Source organism: Mobula hypostoma, chromosome 7 (genome assembly GCF_963921235.1).
Source record: "Mobula hypostoma chromosome 7, sMobHyp1.1, whole genome shotgun sequence".
Lineage (NCBI taxonomy): Eukaryota > Metazoa > Chordata > Chondrichthyes > Myliobatiformes > Myliobatidae > Mobula > Mobula hypostoma.
Window position 1 is genome coordinate 152,471,122 of NC_086103.1, and position 19,831 is coordinate 152,490,952.

A 19,831-nucleotide genomic window follows, 5' to 3' on the forward strand; every position below is an offset into this window, starting at 1 on the left:
TGATAATGAGGGTTCTGTATGCTCACGTAGACAGACAACTTCCTTTAGACAAGTATATCTGCTGGGTCAATCATTGGTTCAATCTTTCTGTCAGGAAACGTAGAGGAGATTTGATCCAAACTCAAAGCAGCAGAGACAATTCCGCATTGGGTGATAACTTTAATAATAAACTGCAAAATAACAAACCACAAAAACCACAAAGCAAGAGAGAACAGATGCTTAACATGACAAGGCAACAAGGTAACTGAAGGCCAGGAGCAACTGGTTGAGGCTGACTGATCCAAGGTGTCCAACTGCAGGCGGGTTTGTTAGAGCTTTTGGGGAGGATTTAAACTAATTTGACAGGGGGATGGGACCAGAGTGATAGGGCTGAGGATGGAGTGGCTGATATACACTGGATGCAGTGTGTAGTGAGATACACTAAAAAGGGTGATGAATACAGGACTAAAGGTGTTTTATTTGAAAGCACACACTGTATGGAATAAGGTAGATGATCTTGTAATGTGGTTAGAGTTGCTAATATGACGTTCTGGGCATTACTGAGTCGTGGCTGAAAGGTCATAGTTAGGAGTTTAAAATCCAAGGATACACATTGTATTGAAAAGACCTGCAGAGGGGTGGGGTAGCTCCATTGGTAAAAAGTGAAATCAAATCCTTAGAAAGAGGTGACATAGTATCGGAAGATATAGAATCCTTGTGGTTAGAGTTAAGGAAACTTAAGGGTAAAACAAGGGTAAAAACATGGGAGTTATATACAGGCCTCCAAAGAGTTGCCAGGGTGTGGACTACAAATTACAATGGGAGATAGAAGAGGCATGTCAAAAGAGCAACAGGTACAGGGCATTTCAATATGTAGATAGATTGGGAAAATCAGGTTGGTGCCAGATCCCAAGAGAGAGAATTTGTAGGGAGAAGGTCCTTGAGAAGCAGGGCGTTCTGAAACTAGATCAGTCACTAGTACCAGATGAACTACATCCAGGGTTCTGAAAGAGGTAGCTGAAGAGACCGTGGAGGCATTAGTAATGCTCTTTCAAGAAAAAATAGATTCTGGCATGCTTTTGGAGGGCTGGAAAATTGCAAATGTCCCACCATTCTTCAAGGGAGGGAGGCAAAAGAAAGGAAATGCTCGGCCCTTTAGGCTGACCTCAGTAGCTGAGCAGATGTTGGAGTTGATTGTTAAGGATGAGGTCTCAGAGGCACATGATAAAATAGACCAAAGTCAGCATGGTTTCCTGAAGTGAATATCTTGCTTGACCAATGAGTTGAAATTCTTTAAGGAAATAACAATCAAATAATTGGTTATAAACAAGCAGGAAGTGACTTCCAATAGCAGTATGGAGACTGGGGAGAGCCTGTATGTGCAGGCCTGACAGAAGGTTTTCATTGATTCCATTGTATTTGTTTGTTCTACTGTGAATGCCTTTAAGAAAATGAATCGTAAGGTAGTAATGGTGACATATACATATTGATAATAAATTTATTTTGAACTTTAACTTTGCTATTATTACCTTTGTGGTTCTGCTTTTTAATTTGGATTCCAGACAAACATAATCCTTCATCAGAATGTCCCTTGTCCTGCTGATGCAATTGGGTCTCGCTTAGACTACAATAACTAAATCCTTTTCCCCCTGCTCTGAGGAAATGTTGGTAATCTTGGCTTTGGGCAGACAACACAACCTTTCGAGGCTAAGGCTCACAGCTGCAGAAAATGGCATCTGTCACCGTAGCTGCACGGAGACCATCGTCACTACAGACCTTTTCATTTCTCCAACCTGAATGACCTCTATACCACCGTCCGTTTGCTCATCCACCTCAAGTCTCTGTTCTCATCTGCATGGATGCAAGGTCTTCATAATTTTTAGACAAGTGCAATCCTCTGCCATCCTCTTTCTGGATCTCCATATCTAGAATCGAAGAACCATAGAATCATAAAAATCTACAGCACATTACAGGTCCTTTGGCCCGCAATGTTGTGCCAACCATGTAATCTACTCTATAAACTGTCCAGAATTTCCCTACCCCATAGCCCTCTTTTTCTCAGCTTCATGTACCTATCTAATAATCTATTAAAATACCCTATTGTATCCACCTCTACCATTGTTGCTGGCAGTGCATTCGACGCACCCATCACTCTCTGTGTGGAAAAGCTTACCTCTGACATTCCTCTTGTACCTTCTTCCAAGCACCTTAAAACAACTTCCCCCCGCGCTAGCCATTTCAGCCCTGGGAGAAAGCCTCTGGCTATCCACACAATCAATGCCTCTCATCATCTTATACATCTCTATCAGGTCACCTCTCATTTTCTGTCGCTGCAAGGAAAAAAGGCCAAGTTCACTCAACTTATTCTCGGAAGGCATGCTCCCCAATCCAGGCAACATCCTTGTAAAGCTCCTCTGCACTCTTTATAGTATCCACATCTTCCTGTTGTGACGTGACCAGAACTGAGCACAGTACTCCAAGTGGGGTCTAACTAAGTTCTTATATAGCTGTAACATTACCTCATGGCTCTTGAACTCAGTCCCACAGTTGATGAAGGCCAACACACCATCCGCCTTCTTAACAACACTATCAACCTGACACCTCGTTCGTGGTCACACCTTCCTGTCCCTCTGCAGAACATTATCTAAAAGTGGGGGATTTGCCTCCTGGATATTTTTTCTATTCATCAAAGCATCATAGTGTAAGAATCTCAGATGATGGTTCATTGATTTATGAAGATTCTTGAGCAGTGGACACTCACTTCAGATAAGATCACCAATGGATCTGAATGGTTTCCATCAAGACCCACACATAACAGTTGCAACATGTCTTTAATTTTAATATTTGCATTAATTTAATTTTTTATAACTCTATTACCATTACCTTATCTTCTCACTTAATGTTGAAATTCTCGGAGTGAGCCCTGCACCCAACCACACATCATGTTTTCAGCTACAGCTACAGACTTACTTTCCATCTCCACTTTTCAATCTCCAAACTTCAGTTGCCCAATTCCTACTGGTTATCCAATGACCGGAAACTAAAGGCTACTTTTGTACCATGTACCATCAACAGGTTCAGATGATTTCTGAATCAGAATCAGGTTTACTATTACTGACATAATGTAGGTCATGTAGCTTGTGGCATTGTAGCAGCAGTTCAATACATTAAACAAGCTAAATAAAGGCATCCGTTAGTCTTGCGAGACCATGAATCTGCGCCTGGAAAGTCTTCACGCTCCAGGGCGCAGGCCTGGGCAAGGTTGTATGGAAGACCAGCAGTTACCCATGCTGCAAGTCTCCCCTCTCCACGACACCAATGTTGTCCAAGGGAAGGGCATTAGGACCCATACAGCTTGGCACCACTGTCGTCGCAGAGCTATGTGTGACTAAGTGCTTTGCTCAAGGACACAACATGTTCCCTCGGCTGGGGCTCGAACACACGACCTTCAGGTAGCTAGTCCAATGCCTTAACCACTTGGCCACGTGCCCACATTAAACAAGCTATAAATTACAATAAGATGTATAAATATGATAAAGCATTGAGTGTCAGTCTTTAGGCTCCTGTACTTCCACCCTGATGGTAGCAATGAGCAGAGGTCATGTCCTGGGTTATGGGGGTCCTTAATGATGGATATTACATTTTTGAGGCATCAACTGTTGAAGATATCCTTGATGCTGGAGAGCCTAATGCCATGTTGGAGCTGGCTGCGTTTACAACCCTCTGCAGCTTTTTCTGATTCGCTGTAGTGACCTGACGGTGATGTAACCAGTTAGAATGCTTTCCACCTATAGAAACTTGAGACAGTCCTCGGTAAAATGCCAAATCTCCTCAAACTCGTTATGAAATATAGCCACTGCCATGCCTTATTTGTAATTGCAATAAATTGTTGGGTGCAGGATAGATCCTCAGAGATGCTGACACTCAGGAACATGAAGCTGCTCACCCTTTCCACTTCTGATTCCGTGATGTGGACTGGTGTTTGTTCCCTCAACTTCACCTTCCTGAAGCCCACAATCAGTTCCTTGACATTGAGTGCAAGGTTGTTGTTGTGACACCTTTCAACCAGCTAATCTGTCTCACTCCTCGTCACCATCTGAGATTCTGTCAACAACAGTTGTGTCATTGGCAAATTTATAGATGGCATTTGACCTGTGCCTAGCTCCTCAGTCATGGGTGCAGGGAGAGTAATGCAGTGGGCTAAGCACACATTCTTGATTGCGCCACTGTTGATTATCAAAGAGGGGGAGATGTTATTTCCAACCCACGCTGACTATGGTCTCCCAATGAGGAAGTCAAGGATCCATTTGCAGAATGAGGTGCAGAGGCCCAGGTTTTGGAGCTTGTTGATTAGTACTGAGGGCATGATGGTGTTGAACACTGAGCTGTAATCAATGGACAGCAGCCCGATGTAGGTATTGCTGTTGTTCAAAGCAAAGGCCGAGTGGAGAGCCATTGAGGTTGCATTCTCTGTAGACCTATTGTGACGGTAGGCCCATTGGCAGAGATTCCAGGTCCTTGCTTAGACAAGAATTAATTCAGCCATGACCATCCTCTCAAAGCACTTCAGCACAGCACATGTGAGTGTAACTGGGCATTAGTCCTTAAGGCAGCTTACTCTGCTCTTAGAATACAGAACTTAGAACATAGAACATAGTACAGCACATTACAGGCCCTTCGACCCACAATGTTGTGCCAACCCTCAAACCATGTCTCCCATATAATCCCCCTCCTTAAATTCCTCCATATAGCTGTCCAGTAGTCTCTTAAATTTCACTAGTGTATCTACCTCCACCACTGACTCAGGTAGTGCATTCCACGAACCAACCAATCTCTGAGTAAAAAACTTTCCTCTAATATCCCCCTTGAACTTCCCACCCTTGACCTTAAAGCCATGTCCTCTTGTATTGAGCAGTAGTGCCCTGGGGAAGAGGCGCTGGCTATCCACTCTATCTATTCCTCTTATTATCTTGTACACCTCTATCATGTCTCCTCTCATCCTCCTTCTCTCCAAAGAGTAAAGCCCTAGCTCCCTTAGTCTCTGATCATAATGCATACTCTCTAAACCAGGCAGCATCCTGGTAAATCTCCTCTATACCCATTCCAATGCTTCCACATTAGATTAGATTATGAGGACACTCAGTCCTCGTTTATTGTCATTTAGAAATGCATGCATTAAAAAAATGATACAATGTTCCTCCAGAAAGATATCACAGAAACACAGGACAAACCAAGACTAAAACTGACAAAACCACATAATTATAACATATAGTTACAACAGTGCAAAGCAATACAGTAATTTGATAAAGAGCAGACCATGGGCATGGTAAAAAAAAGTCTCAAGTCCTGATAGCCCCATCATCTTACGCAGACGGTAGAAGGGAGAAACTCTCCCTGTCATGAACCTCCAAGCACAGCAAACTTGCCAATGCATTGGAAGCACTCGACCACAGCCAACTCTGAGTCCATCCGAAAACTTCGAGCCTCCAACCAGCCCTCTGACACCAAGCACCGAGTACCATCTCTGCCGAGCGCTTTGACCCCGCCCCAGCTGCCGAGCAACAAGCAAAGCCGAGGACTCGGGGCCTTCCCCTCCGGAGATTCTGGATCACACAGCAGCAGTGGCAGTGAAACAGGCATTTCAGAAGTTTCACCAGATGTTCCTCCATGCTCTCACGTCTGTCTGCATCAAATCAGGATTGTGCACGGCACCCTGCTTGACAGATACGATATCATTCACTGGAGTGGCCGTTGCGAGCTACATCGCGCTGCCATCTGTCCCAGAGTGAGGCGACCAGAACTGGACACAGTACTCCAAATGTGGCCTAACCAGAGTTTTATAGAGCTGCATCATTACCTTGCAACTCTTAAACTCTATCCCTCGACTTATGAAAGCTAACACCCCATAAGCTTCCTTAACTACCCTATCTACCTGTGAGGCAACTTTCAGGGATCTGTGGACATGTACCCCCAGATCCCTCTGCTCCTCCACACTACCAAGTATCCTCCCCTTTACTTTGTACTCTGCCTTGGAGTTTATCCTTCCAAAGTGTACCACCTCACACTTCTCCGGGTTGAACTGCATCTGCCACTTCTCAGCCCACTTCTGCATCCTATCAATGTCTCTCTGCAATCTTCAACAATCCTCTACACTATCTACAACACCTTTGTGTCGTCTGCAAACTTGCCAACCCACCCTTCTACCCACACATCCAGGTCGTTAATAAAAATCACGAAAAGTAGAGGTCCCAGAACTGATCCTTGTGGGACACCACTAGTCAGAACCCTCCAATCCAAATGTACTCTCTCCACCATGACCCTCTGCCTTCTGCAGGCAAGCCAATTCTGAATCCACCTGGCCAAACTTCCCTGGATCCCATGCCTTCTGACTTTCTGAATAAGCCTACCATGTGGAACCTTGTCAAATGCCTTACTAAAATCCATGTAGATCACATCCACTGCACTACCCTCATCTATATGCCTGGTCACCTCCTCAAAGAACTCTATCGGGCTTGTTAGACACGATCTACCCTTCACAAAATCATGCTGACTGTCCCTGATCAGACCATGAATCTCTAAGAGCCCATAGATACTATCTCTAAAAATCTTTTCCAACAGCTTTCCCACCACAGACATAAGGCTCACTGGTCTATAATTACCTGGACTATCCCTACTACCTTTTTTGAACAAGGGAACTACATTCGCCTCCCTCCAATCCTCCGGTACCATTCCTGTAGACAACGAGGACATAAAGATCCTAGCCAGAGGCTCAGCAATCTCTTCCCTTGCCTCGTGGAGCAGCCTGGGGAATATTCCGTCAGGCCCCGGGGACTTATCCGTCCTAATGTATTTTAACAACTCCAACACCTCCTCTCCCTTAATATCAACATGCAACCTCACTTATATTGTCCTCACCATCATCAAGTTCTCTCTCATTGGTGAATACCAAAGAGAAGTATTCATTGAGGACCTCGCTCATTTCCACAGCCTCCAGGCACATCTTCCCACCTTTATCTCTAATCGGTCCTACCTTCACTCCTGTCATCCTTTTGTTCTTCACATAATTGAAGAATGCCTTGGGGTTTTCCTTTACCCTACTCGCCAAGGCCTTCTCATGCCCCCTTCATGCTCTTCTCAGCCCCTTCTTAAGCTCCTTTCTTGCTTCCCTATATTCCTCAATAGACCCATCTGATCCTTGCTTCCTAAACCTCATGTATGCTGCCTTCTTCCACCTGACTAGATTTTCCACCTCACTCGTCACCCATGGTTCCTTCATTCTTTATCTTCCTCACCGGGATAAATTTATCCCTAACATCCTGCAAGTGATCCCTGAACATCGACCACATGCCCATAGTACATTTCCCTGCAATTATAATGGGTGACTTCAATCTACATATAGATTGGCTGAACCAAATTGGTAAGGGTGCTGAGGAAGAGGATTTCTTGGAATGCATGCGGGATGGTTTTTTGAACCAACCTGTCGAGGAACCAACTAGAGAGCAGGCTATTCTAGACTGGGTATTGAGCAATGAGGAAGGGTTAATTAGTAATTTTGTCGTGAGAGGCCACTTGGGTAAGAGTGACCATAATATGGTGGAATTCTTTATTAAGATGGAGAGTGACATAGTTAATTCAGAAACAAAGGTTCTGAACTTAAAGAAGGGTAACTTTAAAGGTATGAGATGTGAATTAGCTAAGATAGACTGGCAAATGACACTTAAAGGGTTGACGGTGGATATGCAATGGCAAGCATTTAAAGATCGCATGGATGAACTACAACAATTGTTCATCCCAGTTTGGCAAAAGAATCAATCAAGGAAGGTAGTGCACCTGTGGCTGACAAGGGAAGTTAGGGATAGTATCAATTCCAAAGAAGAAGCATACAAATTAGCCAGAAAAAGTAGCTCACCTGAGGACTGGGAGAAATTCAGAGTCCAACAGAGGAGGACAAGGGGCTTAATTAGGAAAGGGAAAAAAGATATTGAGAGAAAACTGGCAGGGAACATAAAAACTGACTGTAAAAGCTTTTATAGATATGTGAAAAGAAAAAGATTAGTTAAGACAAATGTAGGTCCCCTACAGACAGAAACAGGTGAATTGATTATGGGGAGCAAGGACATGGCAGACCAATTGAATAATTACTTTGGTTCTGTCTTCACTAAGGAGGACATAAATAATCTTCCGGAAATAGTAGGGGACAGAGGGTCCAGTGAGATGGAGGAACTGAGGGAAATACATATTAGTAGGGAAGTGGTGTTAGGTAAATTGAAGGGATTAAAGGCAGATAAATCCCCAGGGCCAGATGGTCTGCATCCCAGAGTGGTTAAGGAAGTAGCCCAAGAAATAGTGGATGCATTAGTGATAATTTTTCAAGACTCTTTAGATTCTGGACTAGTTCCTGAGGATTGGAGGGTGGCTAAGGTAACCCCACTTTTTAAAAAAGGAGGGAGAGAGAAACCAGGGAATTATAGACCAGTTAGCCTGACATCGGTGGTGGGGAAAATGCTAGAGTCAGCTATCAAAGATGTGATAACAGCACATTTGGAAAGCGATGAAATCATCGGACAAAGTCAGCATGAATTTGTGAAAGGAAAATCATGTCTGATGAATCTCATAGAATTTTTTGAGGATGTAACTAGTAGAGTGGATAGGGGAGAACGAGTGGATGTGGTATATTTGGATTTTCAAAAGGCTTTTGACAAGGTCCCACACAGGAGATTAGTGTGCAAACTTAAAGCACACGGTATTGAGGGTAAGGTATTGATGTGGATAGAGAATTGGTTGGCAGACAGGAAGCAAAGAGTGGGAATAAACGGTACCTTTTCAGAATGGCAGGCAGTGACTCGTGGGGTCACAAGGCTCAGTGCTGGGACCCCAGTTGTTTACAATACATATTAATGACTTAGATGAGGGAATTAAATGCAGCATCTCCAAGTTTGCGGATGACACGAAGCTGGGTGGCAGTGTTAGCTGTGAGGAGGATGCAGAGTGACTTGGATAAGTTAGGTGAGTGGGAAAATTCATGGCAGATGCAATTTAATGTGGATAAATGTGAGGTTATCCACTTTGGTGGCAAAAACAGGAAATCAGATTATTATCTGAATGGTGGCCGATTAGGAAAAGGGGAGGTGCAACGGGACCTGGGTGTCATTATACACCAGTCATTGAAAGTGGGCATGCAGGTACAGCAGGCGGTGAAAAAGGCGAATGGTATGCTGGCATTCATAGCAAGAGGATTCAAGTACAGGAGCAGGGAGGTACTACTGCAGTTGTACAAGGCCTTGGTGAGACCACACCTGGAGTATTGTGTGCAGTTTTGGTCCCCTAATCTGAGGAAAGACATTCTTGCAATAGAGAGAGTACAAAAAAGGTTCACCAGATTGATTCCTGGGATGGCAGGACTTTCATATGATGAAAGACTGGGTCGACTAGGCTTATACTCGTTTGAATTTAGAAGATTGAGGGGGGATCTTATTGAAACATATAAAATCCTAAAGGGATTGGACAGGCTAGATGCAGGAAGATTGTTCCCGATGTTGGGGAAGTCCAGAACGAGGGGTCACAGTTTGAGGATAAAGGGGAAGCTTTTTAGGACCGAGATTAGGAAAAACTTCTTCACACAGAGAGTGGTGAATCTGTGGAATTCTCTGCCACAGGAAACAGTTGAGGCCAGTTCATTGGCTATATTTAAGAGGGAGTTAGATATGGCCCTTGTGGCTAAAGGGATCAGGGGGTATGGCGAGAAGGCAGGTACAGGGTTCTGAGTTGGATGATCAGCCATGATCATACTGAATGGCGGTGCAGGCTCGAAGGGCCGAATGGCCTACTCCTGCACCTATTTTCTATGTTTCTATGTTTCTGAAAACATCATCCCAATTCACACCCGCAAGTTCTAGTGTTATGGCCTCATAATTTGCCCTTCCCTAATTAAAAATTTTCCTTGGGTACAGGTATGATTGATGCCCTTTTGAAGCAGGTGGGAACCCCCAACTGCAGCTCGGAGAGACTGAAGATTTCCTTGAACAGTTTGTCGGCACAGGTTTTCAGTGCACTACCAAATACAACATCAGGGCCTGATGCTGCGGAGGGTTCACCCTCTTGAAAGAAGTTCTGACGTCAGCCTCTGAAAAAAAGATCACTGCTGCAGAGATCTGAACAGGTGTATCTTTATTCACCCTTTCAAATTGTGCACAAAGGATGCTGAACTCATCTGGGAGTGAAGCATCACAGCCATTGTTGATGTTTGATTTCAGCTTGTTGGAAGTAACGGCCTGTAAACCCTGCTAGAGCCAATATGCATACTCTAATTTCAATTGGAATTGCTTTTTCACTCTTAAAATAGCCTTTCATAGATGGTACCTGGACTTCTGGATCACAGCTTTTGAAAGTACCAATCTAGCCCTCAGCAGACTGCAAATCTCATGGTTCATCCATGGCTTCTGGTTTGGGTATGCTCAGTGTGCTCTCCAAAGCACACACTCATCCACATAGGTCTTGATGAAGACATTGACAACAGTGGCATATTTCTTCACATACAAAGGTGAATGTCCAGTGAGTATAAGTGCTCTTTTGCCTCCTTTAACCACACTGTAAAGCTGATTTAAATAAGTAAGTGTTTCAAGTGAAAGTAAAATCATGCTCCTATTCACCAAATTCCACACAAAACTATGCTGAATACACTCCATGCTTGTATCTGAATCCAATGTCAGCTCCAGATTACCTTCCTAGTCACATGCCTTGGCTATTTATTGCTGCTTCATTTTATACTGATGTGGACCTGGAAATCCCTGTAGCACAGAGTGCCCTTCAGCACAAGCTGCAAAGGTTCAAGAAAATAGCCTATTAACATCTTCCCAAGGGTATCTCGTGATGGCCAATAAATACCAGCCTTCCTAACAATTTCACATTTAGTGGCAAGGTCACACAACAATAAAATTGGCTTGCTGAATGTCCTGTGACTAAGCTTGAGCTCTGTATCATCATGTTATGGCTTATAGCCCTAGATTTTTATAATATAATCAGCATTCTACCTCACTTGCTATTTGCGTCAAATTGGAGGGTAGATTCTCATGAAGATTATTTCAGTTAACCTTACTTACAGTGAACCCTTTAATTACTTAATTGTGTAGATTGATATGTTTTGCATTAGTTCTTTTAAACTGCTTGTTATGATCCTGTTCCTGTTTAAATTCTTGCACATCCTCATCTCAACTAACTTCGGTAAACAAGTTTTGTCTATGTCCTAGTCAATATCTGATATTTGCCAGCTCCTTTGTCCTTGAACGCCAAAGTGAAATGCATTTGAACAATTAGAAAAGTAGGTCAGTTTTACACAGCTTTGAAGATTTTGGAAGTGTTCTTTATCTGCCATTAACTGCTAAATCTCCACATAGCAACATTGCATTAAAGTTTATCCCGGCAAAGAATTTGTTCCTTCATATTAATGCTTTTATAGGTTGAAAACTATTGCGAACGCTATAAGCACAATATAAGTATAATATATTAGGGTGCCATGGTGGCATAGAGGTTAACGTAACACTATTCCAGTGCCAATGACCCGGGTCCCATTCCCGCCACTGTTTGTAAGGAGTTTGTACATTCTCCCATGACTGCGTGGGTTTCCTCCGGGTTGTTCAGTTTCCTCCCACATTCCAAAGACATACGAATTAGTAGGTTCATTGGTCACATGGGTGTAATTGGGGCAGCGTGGGCTCGTTGGGCCAGAAGGGCCTGTTACCTTTGCTGAATCTAAATATAACGCCACATGGATCTGCGAGTGCACACTCCTGAGAGCATCCCCTTTTGATTTCACAAAAACACTGTAATTCTCAATGTCAAATAAACCCTTGAGCCTACAGAGATTGCAAAGAACCATCTGAAACCTCAGCACAGGCAAAATGACTGGATCATATTATTAGAACCTAACACTTAGTTTCCAATTTCCAGAGCATAGCTCAGACAACCACTGGTGTATCAGCATCTAAATAGCTGCTGCAAATTGATGATTAATGCAAAGTATCCAGCTGAAATGACAGCCCAGTTGGAGTAAAAAAATATTAAAAATCAGGTGATTGTAAATCATGTGATTCATTTGAGAATTACTCATCTATCACATCCTTCTGCTACAGCAGAGCTGGTGAGTTAATTATATTTTGAATGCCTTGCTGGGGCTCAAAATGAATGTTGGATATGAAACAGACCAGATCCAATCAACTTTGAAGAGGGCTCCTTGCTGATCTTTAAGCTTGATTTGAATTTCTGGTGAGACTGTAAAAGCCAGTAATGGTGATTTAGCCTCGGTGGAAATGAAGGATTGTGAGAGATGCAAAGTCAGCCAAAATCAAAATGATTCCCTACTTTCACGGGCTGAAGGTCTTGTCCGCAGTTCCAACTGGTGCAGCAGATGAACCTTCCACTGACCTCTGGGGAGCTCTTTTCAAATGCTGGAGAATATTACGCCCTTTAAAAAGAAAGAATAAATAAAAGATTTCCAGCTGGGAAAGAAAGAATGCTGGATAGAGAAAGGGTAAAAAAAACTGCTTTGTCTGGCAGAATAATGTATCATTTCAAACAGCATCGGGTCCACAAAAACAACAATGGGAGGATATTATCCTGGTAAATTTGAAAGCTGCCTTCAGTGATCAATTAATCTAAAGCTCCTGACCAATAACATTCCTTGTTTGTGATTGCATTATTTTTTATAGATGCCATTGTTCACTGAAGCATAATCTCAGTAAAGGGGAATGGTGATTTTTTTTTATACTCTATATTTTCAAGAATGCTGAAAATATATTGAACAGTAAACAGTATTAATGCACAAATGCTCTGAAAATTCAATCATGTTGTTCTACCTTTTTGTGTGCCGTGCAATACAAATTTAATGACACAAAATGTAATGTGAAATCAGGATCTAACCGTGAGCGACTTTCTGCAGACTCTGGTCTCTTAATCCTCAGCTCCCCACTGCCTCACATGCACTAAAACACAAAGGAGTCCGCACCTGTGGCGCCCAATGTCAAACACCACATAGCACAATATTTTTTGCAGAAACAGGCCTTCTCATTGCTAATAGTATCTTCGTGAGGATGCCCCAGCCCCACTTTTAAACATTATATTTAAAGCGTTTTCTCCCCAGGGCACCTACACCATATGCTCACCATACACACTCAACTTCCGAAATTCCAAAATCCAACCGCACTGCCTGATCATTTTCATTTTTTTCCCAACCCTCTTCCCACCACTCTGAATTTTCTGATAACTTGCCCTTGTCCTGACCACTAGCCACTCTGACCCAATTTCATTGCAACCTCCACTAACTGCTTGATTCCCAACTTCTCCATTTACTGATTCCCTGAACCTATTCCATCCACCACTTTTGTCCTTCAATGCATACAAAACTCCCAACCGACTACCCCCAGATTCCTAGGTCTGTGTCCTTCAGATTCCCAGGACACTGTCCTCCATGGTTCTACCCCTCTATCAACACACAGGCATTCAGGCAACTGAAGTTACCATCTGCTTTGCAGCTGATCCTCAGACTGCAAACTGACTGTTAAAAATATGGCAAAATGAATTTCTAGGCAACGTTTCTGTGAATAACCATTCCCAATTGGTTCTACCATCAGAAAGCAACATTTTAGTAACATTGGAACTAATCTATCAAAAGAAACCCATCTGTGTCACTGGTATTTGTATTACATAAATGAAGTAGCTTGCCAGTTGACAATAATAGTTGATTCATCCATATTCAACCAGATATATTACTGGATGGAAACATTGCTGCATCTGGTTGGCCTACAGCATGGTTATCTATGGACCATCTTTGTTGCAGATTCATGAGATACAGACTCCAACATTGAATACACACTCAGCAGAAAATCCCCCTTCAATTCAACTGCTCTATTATTTATATGCAAAACAGTTGCCTAAGGTTCATTTTGAGACATTATAAACTGGTCTTTGAGGTTGAGCAGCAGTGACCTTGAATCAAATGACATGAAGGATATCTAATGCTCACACTGAAATTATACAGGAAGCTCCATTATAGGATTGAATTTAGGATGTGATGCCTCCAGCAGCTACAGCCAAAGTGGGGCAAATATTGTACCACATGGAATTTGGCTTTTATGCCACAGGATAGCTCTAAGCTGAATTACTTGCAGCACAACACCTCTCAATATGCTATCAGTGCCCATGTGTCATAGTCAGAGTTATGCAATTGTGACTGTTTCCACTGGAGTGAAGGAGGCTGAGAGGTGACATCTTTAAAATGATGACAAGGCGGAAGGTCGATTTAGAACTGTCACAAGCACGGACTCTGTTGTGGGGGCTATGTGCCCGTGCAGGTGGGCTGTGGAACAGGTTTGGCAATTGTGCTCGTGAGTGTACACGTTCCAGCTAATCACTGTTTCATTATGGGGGCATTAAACTCTGCTCTTTTCATTCTAGCCATGTCGAAACTTGACCAAAAACACAACTTTAATGCTCCTGCTTACTCTTGTCCTTGTCCAGGAAAGAAGTCTACTGTTCCGATTGGTGCTGTAAAGGAGTGGAGTTCATTTAGTATTTGGTTATGGCTTCCAGCCGTAGTGTTGGCATTTAACGTTCAGTTTGAGAGTTTCAGCTAATGGCCCTGTTGGCATAGCGTTTATTGTTCTTCCTACCCTTTAAACTCTGCAACAGTTCTCATTAAAATCAGTGAGCTGTTGACACACGTTAGTATCTCCCTCTCTCTCACAATCTCTCTCTGCACTTGGGCCATATCCGAATGTCTTGACAATAACTAAAGCACTCCACCCCCTCCACAGTGCTGGCAACATTCCTGTGAATTATTTCTTCATCCTTTCCAGCTTAATCACATCCATCCTACAGTACGGTGACAAGAAATGCTCAAAATATTCAGGTACCATTTCACCAAATGTCTTTTACAGCTGTAATGTCATGTCCCAACTCATGTATTTATTATCCTTTTAATGAGGGCAAGTGTACCACCCTTCATCTTCCACATTTTTGCCATGACTGATGTTAGGGTCACCAGTCTGTAGTTACCTGGCTTGTCCTTTCAACCTTTCTTAAATAAAGGTACAATATTAACCCTCCCCAGGTCTTCTGGTACATCACCTGTGGCTGAGGAAGATATAAACATCTCTGCTAGGCCTCCACAATTTAAGCTTTTCCTTCCCACATGTCCCAGGGTACACTGACAGGCCCCAGACCTCGATTCCAGCTTTATGTGTCTCAGGACTGCCAGCACTTACTCTTTTATAATATCGGTATGTTTCAACATATCACCATATTCTTCCATGACCTTCACCATAGTACGTACAAGTTCAAAGCTCAAAGTAAATATATTATCAAAGTACATATATTTCATGACAGTATCCACTACTTTTTGTAGGCTTTTCTGTACAAGAGCATTGGTGTTTCCATACCAGACCATGATGCCACCAGTCAATAATCTCTCCACCACACATCTGCAGGAGTTTATCAAAGTTTTAGATGACATGCCGAACCTCAGCAAACTTCTAAGAAAGTAGGGATGCTACCATGCTTTCTTTGTTATGGCATGTCATTGCTGGATCCTCTGAAATGATAACACTGAGGATTTAAAGTTGCTACCCCTCTCCACCTTTGATCCCCCAATGAGAAGTGGCTTATGGACCTCCAGTTTCCTGAAATCAGTCATCTCCTTGGTCTTACTGACATTGAGTGAGAGGTAGTTGTGGCACCATTCAGCTAAATTTTCAATCTCCCTCTTATAAGATTATTCATCACCACCTTTGATTCGGCCAGTGGTGTCATCAGCAATCTTAGATATGGAATTGGAGCTGTGCTTAGCCTCACAGACATAAGTATAAAGTGAGTAGAACAGGGGTTGAGCACATAGCCTTGTGGTGCACATGTGGTGATGTGGGAGAGTCTAAGACCAGAGGACACAGCCTCAGAATAGAGGGGCATCCTTTTAAAACGAAGATGAGGAGGCCATCTTTATGTATATTTAAGGCAGAGGTTGATAGATTTTTGATTGGTCAGGGCCTGAAGGGATACAGGAAGAAGACAGGAGTTTGGGGCTGAGAGGAAAATTGGATCAGCCATGATGAAATGGTGGAGCAGACTCAATGGGCCAAATGGCCTAATTCTGCTCCTACACCATATGGTCTTGTAGTGAGAGCCATGGGAAATAACATTAAGTCAGATGTTTGTTTAAGCATTGCTTCTTCTACTTGGATGCTTTGGCATGAACTCTTGCAGCATATCCCCAGTTTCCAGCTTTATGAATGCATTTACGCTGTCATAACTAAAGGCCTAGTTCTCCAACCTCTGGCTGACAATAAGCACGAAGTGAAAAAACAGACTACTAATGGGATTATTTACCTTGCAGAGAGAAGAAAACAACTTCATCCAAAACATCCCATGATCCTTAGCACCCGATCATGGTGTTGCTTTGCAGGCTTGAAATATAGTTCTTGCCCACAATCATCTTCAAATATAATAACCAATATCTGATACCAAAGACAGAACTATCACTGCACCACCTCTTCAGTAAATATGAGTAATAGTTAACTGGAAGCAACAACTACAAAATTCTGGAGGAATTCATCAGGCCAGGCAGCACCTATGGAAAAGAGTACAGTTGATGTTTCAGGCCGAGACTTCCAGCATCTGCAGATTTTGTCTTGTTTGTAGAAGCAACAACCAATGCTTTTCTTGTGTAAGCAGTTTCCTATGCTAGTGCTCCTACTTAACGTGGTTATAGTTTGGAAAAGATGGCTGCAGTATTCTGGCCTGGGTCGCTTCAGGTTGCCGTGGTGACTAATCATATGGTAGGGTATGGCCATGGACTGCAACATCCTGGTGTGGAGTAGAGCAAAGTAACCCAGACAGACAAAGCAACTAGCAAGTGGATAGAAGGACGACAGCAGTTTCATTGAGAGAATAATCACCTCAGCTGCTATCTCAGCATTCCTGAGACTACTTAAGAACTGAATGCATAATCAGCGAGCCCTGGAAGTCCATCTGACCATTGGCTCCTGGATCCTCGGTGACAGCAGTCTGAACTTCCATAGCAACATTGTGACAGCTGCTGAGAAAACTACCAGACTGCTTAACGCAGGGCCCATGACAGTTGGCACTGTTGCCATGGAAACCTTATGCGTAATATGTGGATTGCTGTCCATGCTCTGAAGAAAGCCACCACACACATGCTGGAGGTTTTCTTCCATATCGTCCACATACTCACAGGAAAGCCACTGACCTAGTATTTCATAAATAAATTTTATTCATAAAATATATATATGAATTATGTGTATTTCATTCTGTATATTCATGATGCTATTAGTTCTATACATTTGTAATTTGAGCGCATTGAATTCAATTGACTTATTTCCTACATCCTTCACATACATGAGTAAAAATCTTTACGTTACATCTCTGTCTGAATGTGCAAATTATAGTAATTTGTAATAAATAGTCTGTACAGTAAGGTATACAACGGAACAGTTAATATAGCTTAAAAATACAATTGTCTCGGTGTAAATTAATCACTCTGATGACCTGATGGAAGAAGCTGTCCCGGAGCCTGTTGGTCCTGGCTTTTATGCTGCAGTACCATTTTCTAGATGGTAGCAGCTGGAACAGTTTGTGGTTGGGGGTGACTCGGGTCCCCAATGATCCTTTGGGCCCTTTTTACACACCTGTTGCTGTAAATGTCCTGAATAGTGGGAAGTTCACAACCACAGATGCACTGGGCTGTCCACACCACTCTCTGCAGAGTCCTGTGATTGAGGGAAGTACAGCTCCCATACCAGGCAATGATGCAGCCAGGGCAGGATGCTCTCAATTGTGTCCCTGTAGAAAGTCCTTAGGACTTGGGGACTCATGCCAAATTTCTTCAACCGTCTGAGGTGAAAGAGGCACTGTTGTGCATTGTTGCATTCTGCAACAGAGTACTATTGATATTCTTGTGGCCCCCTTTGGTCAATGTAAAGTGATGTTCGATAGGTTTTTGCATAGGACTTAGCCCCTTCATGTCTAACAAGAGAAGAATCCTAGACTGCATCCTTCCCCGTAAAACCTTATGCTGGCTGCACCAGGTTTCGGTGATACCTCAGCATATATTACCACAGCCTGGAATATGCCACCTTTAAAATTCTTTGGATTTTCCAAGGTAGCTCCAGAGTATTCTGAAGCAAATCTACTTCTGAGGTGTTTCCCCAGAATAAGCATCCACTCAACTCATTTCAATTCCTGATGTACCTTCTCCAACCCACCCTCCTATCACCCCACTTACCATTCTAACACATTTGCAGCATTTGCAATAATTGGCGTATTATCTCTTTGGGTCAAGTATTAAATCTTATTGCAGCTCAAGTTCCTTATTCTTAAATCAATGTCAATAGAACAGAAAGTTTAACAGAGTACAATGCAGCAACTTCGATCTGAGATTTTTTTCTAAGTGCCAATATTTTCCACTATATCTCACAATGTTTTCCAATAGATTTTTGGAAATATCTCTTTGATTTTTGGTGCAATCTCCTGCAATGAACAAACTTCTGTACTTTACATTGTTGCAAAACGGTATGTTCAATATATGGAGTTAGATTCTGGGTTATCTGGAATTCTCTGCTTCTCTGAAGCCATTGTCACATTTTGTCTGTTGATGTAGCCAATGGGATGCAACCTTGCGTTGTTGACTATCTGACATGTTCTATTGTAAACTAAACAGTTTCCCGGCTTCCCAAATTTTCTGATCTCAACAGTATCATTTACGGAACTCCACACTTCAGACTATTCTTGCCCAGTCATAATAATTAAGAACATTGAAAAAACCTGTTATGTTTCTTTCTCTCTTATATCTATGAGAGCAGGTTATTGCTGGTAAAACAGCCATAAATGAAAGAAACAAAAAAATCTTAAAATTATGTGCAGTCTGAAGGGATGAGGCTCATTGCATTAATAGTCCTATGCCCATCATGAAGGCATAAAACATAGAATAGTCATAGTCATAGTTATACTTTATTGATCCCGGGGGAAATTGGTTTTCTTTACAGTTGCACCATAAATAATACATAGTAATAGAACCATAATAGTTAAATAGCAATATGTAAATTATGCCAGTAAATTATGAAATAAGTCCAGGACCAGCCTATTGGCTCAGGGTGTCTGACCCTCCAAGGGAGGAGTTGTAAAGTTTGATGGCCACAGGCAGGAATGACTTCCTATGACGCTCTGTGTTGCATCTCGGTGGAATGAGTCTCTGGCTGAATGTACTCCTGTGCCCAACCAGTACAATATGTAGTGGATGGGAGACATTGACCAAGATGGCATGCAACTTAGACAGCATCCTCTTTTCAGACACCACCGTGAGAGAGTCCAGTTCCATCCCCACAACATCACTGGCCTTACGAATGAGTTTGTTGATTCTGTTGTTGTCCGTTACCCTCAGCTTGCTGCCCCAGCACACAACAGCAAACATGATAGCACTGCCCACCACAGACTCATAGAACATCCTCAGCATCGTCCGGCAGATGTTAAAGGATCTCAGTCTCCTCAGGAAATAGAGACGGCTCTGACCCTTCTTGTAGACAGCCTCAGTGTTCTTAGACCAGTCCAGTTTATTGTCAATTCGTATCCCTAGGTATCTGTAATCCTCCACCATGTCCACACTGACCCCCTGGATGGAAACAGGGGTCACCGGTACCTTAGCTCTCCTCAGGTCTACCACCAGCTCCTTTGTCTTTTTCACATTAAGCTGCAGATAATTCTGCTCACACCATGTGACAAAGTTTCCTACCGTAGCCCTGTACTCAGCCTCATCTCCCTTGCTGATGCATCCAACTGTGGCAGAGTCATC

At 42.8% G+C, this 19,831-nt stretch overlaps 1 long non-coding RNA gene across 1 annotated transcript in view; it reads right to left on the bottom strand.

The window, feature by feature from the left end:
- Positions 1 to 19,831, bottom strand: part of LOC134349048 (uncharacterized) — a 48,447-nt gene that overhangs the window by 11,122 nt on the left and 17,494 nt on the right. Inside the window, exon 2 of the long non-coding RNA XR_010018572.1 lies at positions 12,337 to 12,439. This is a non-coding gene — a long non-coding RNA (uncharacterized LOC134349048). The remainder of the gene's footprint in view (positions 1 to 12,336; positions 12,440 to 19,831) is intronic.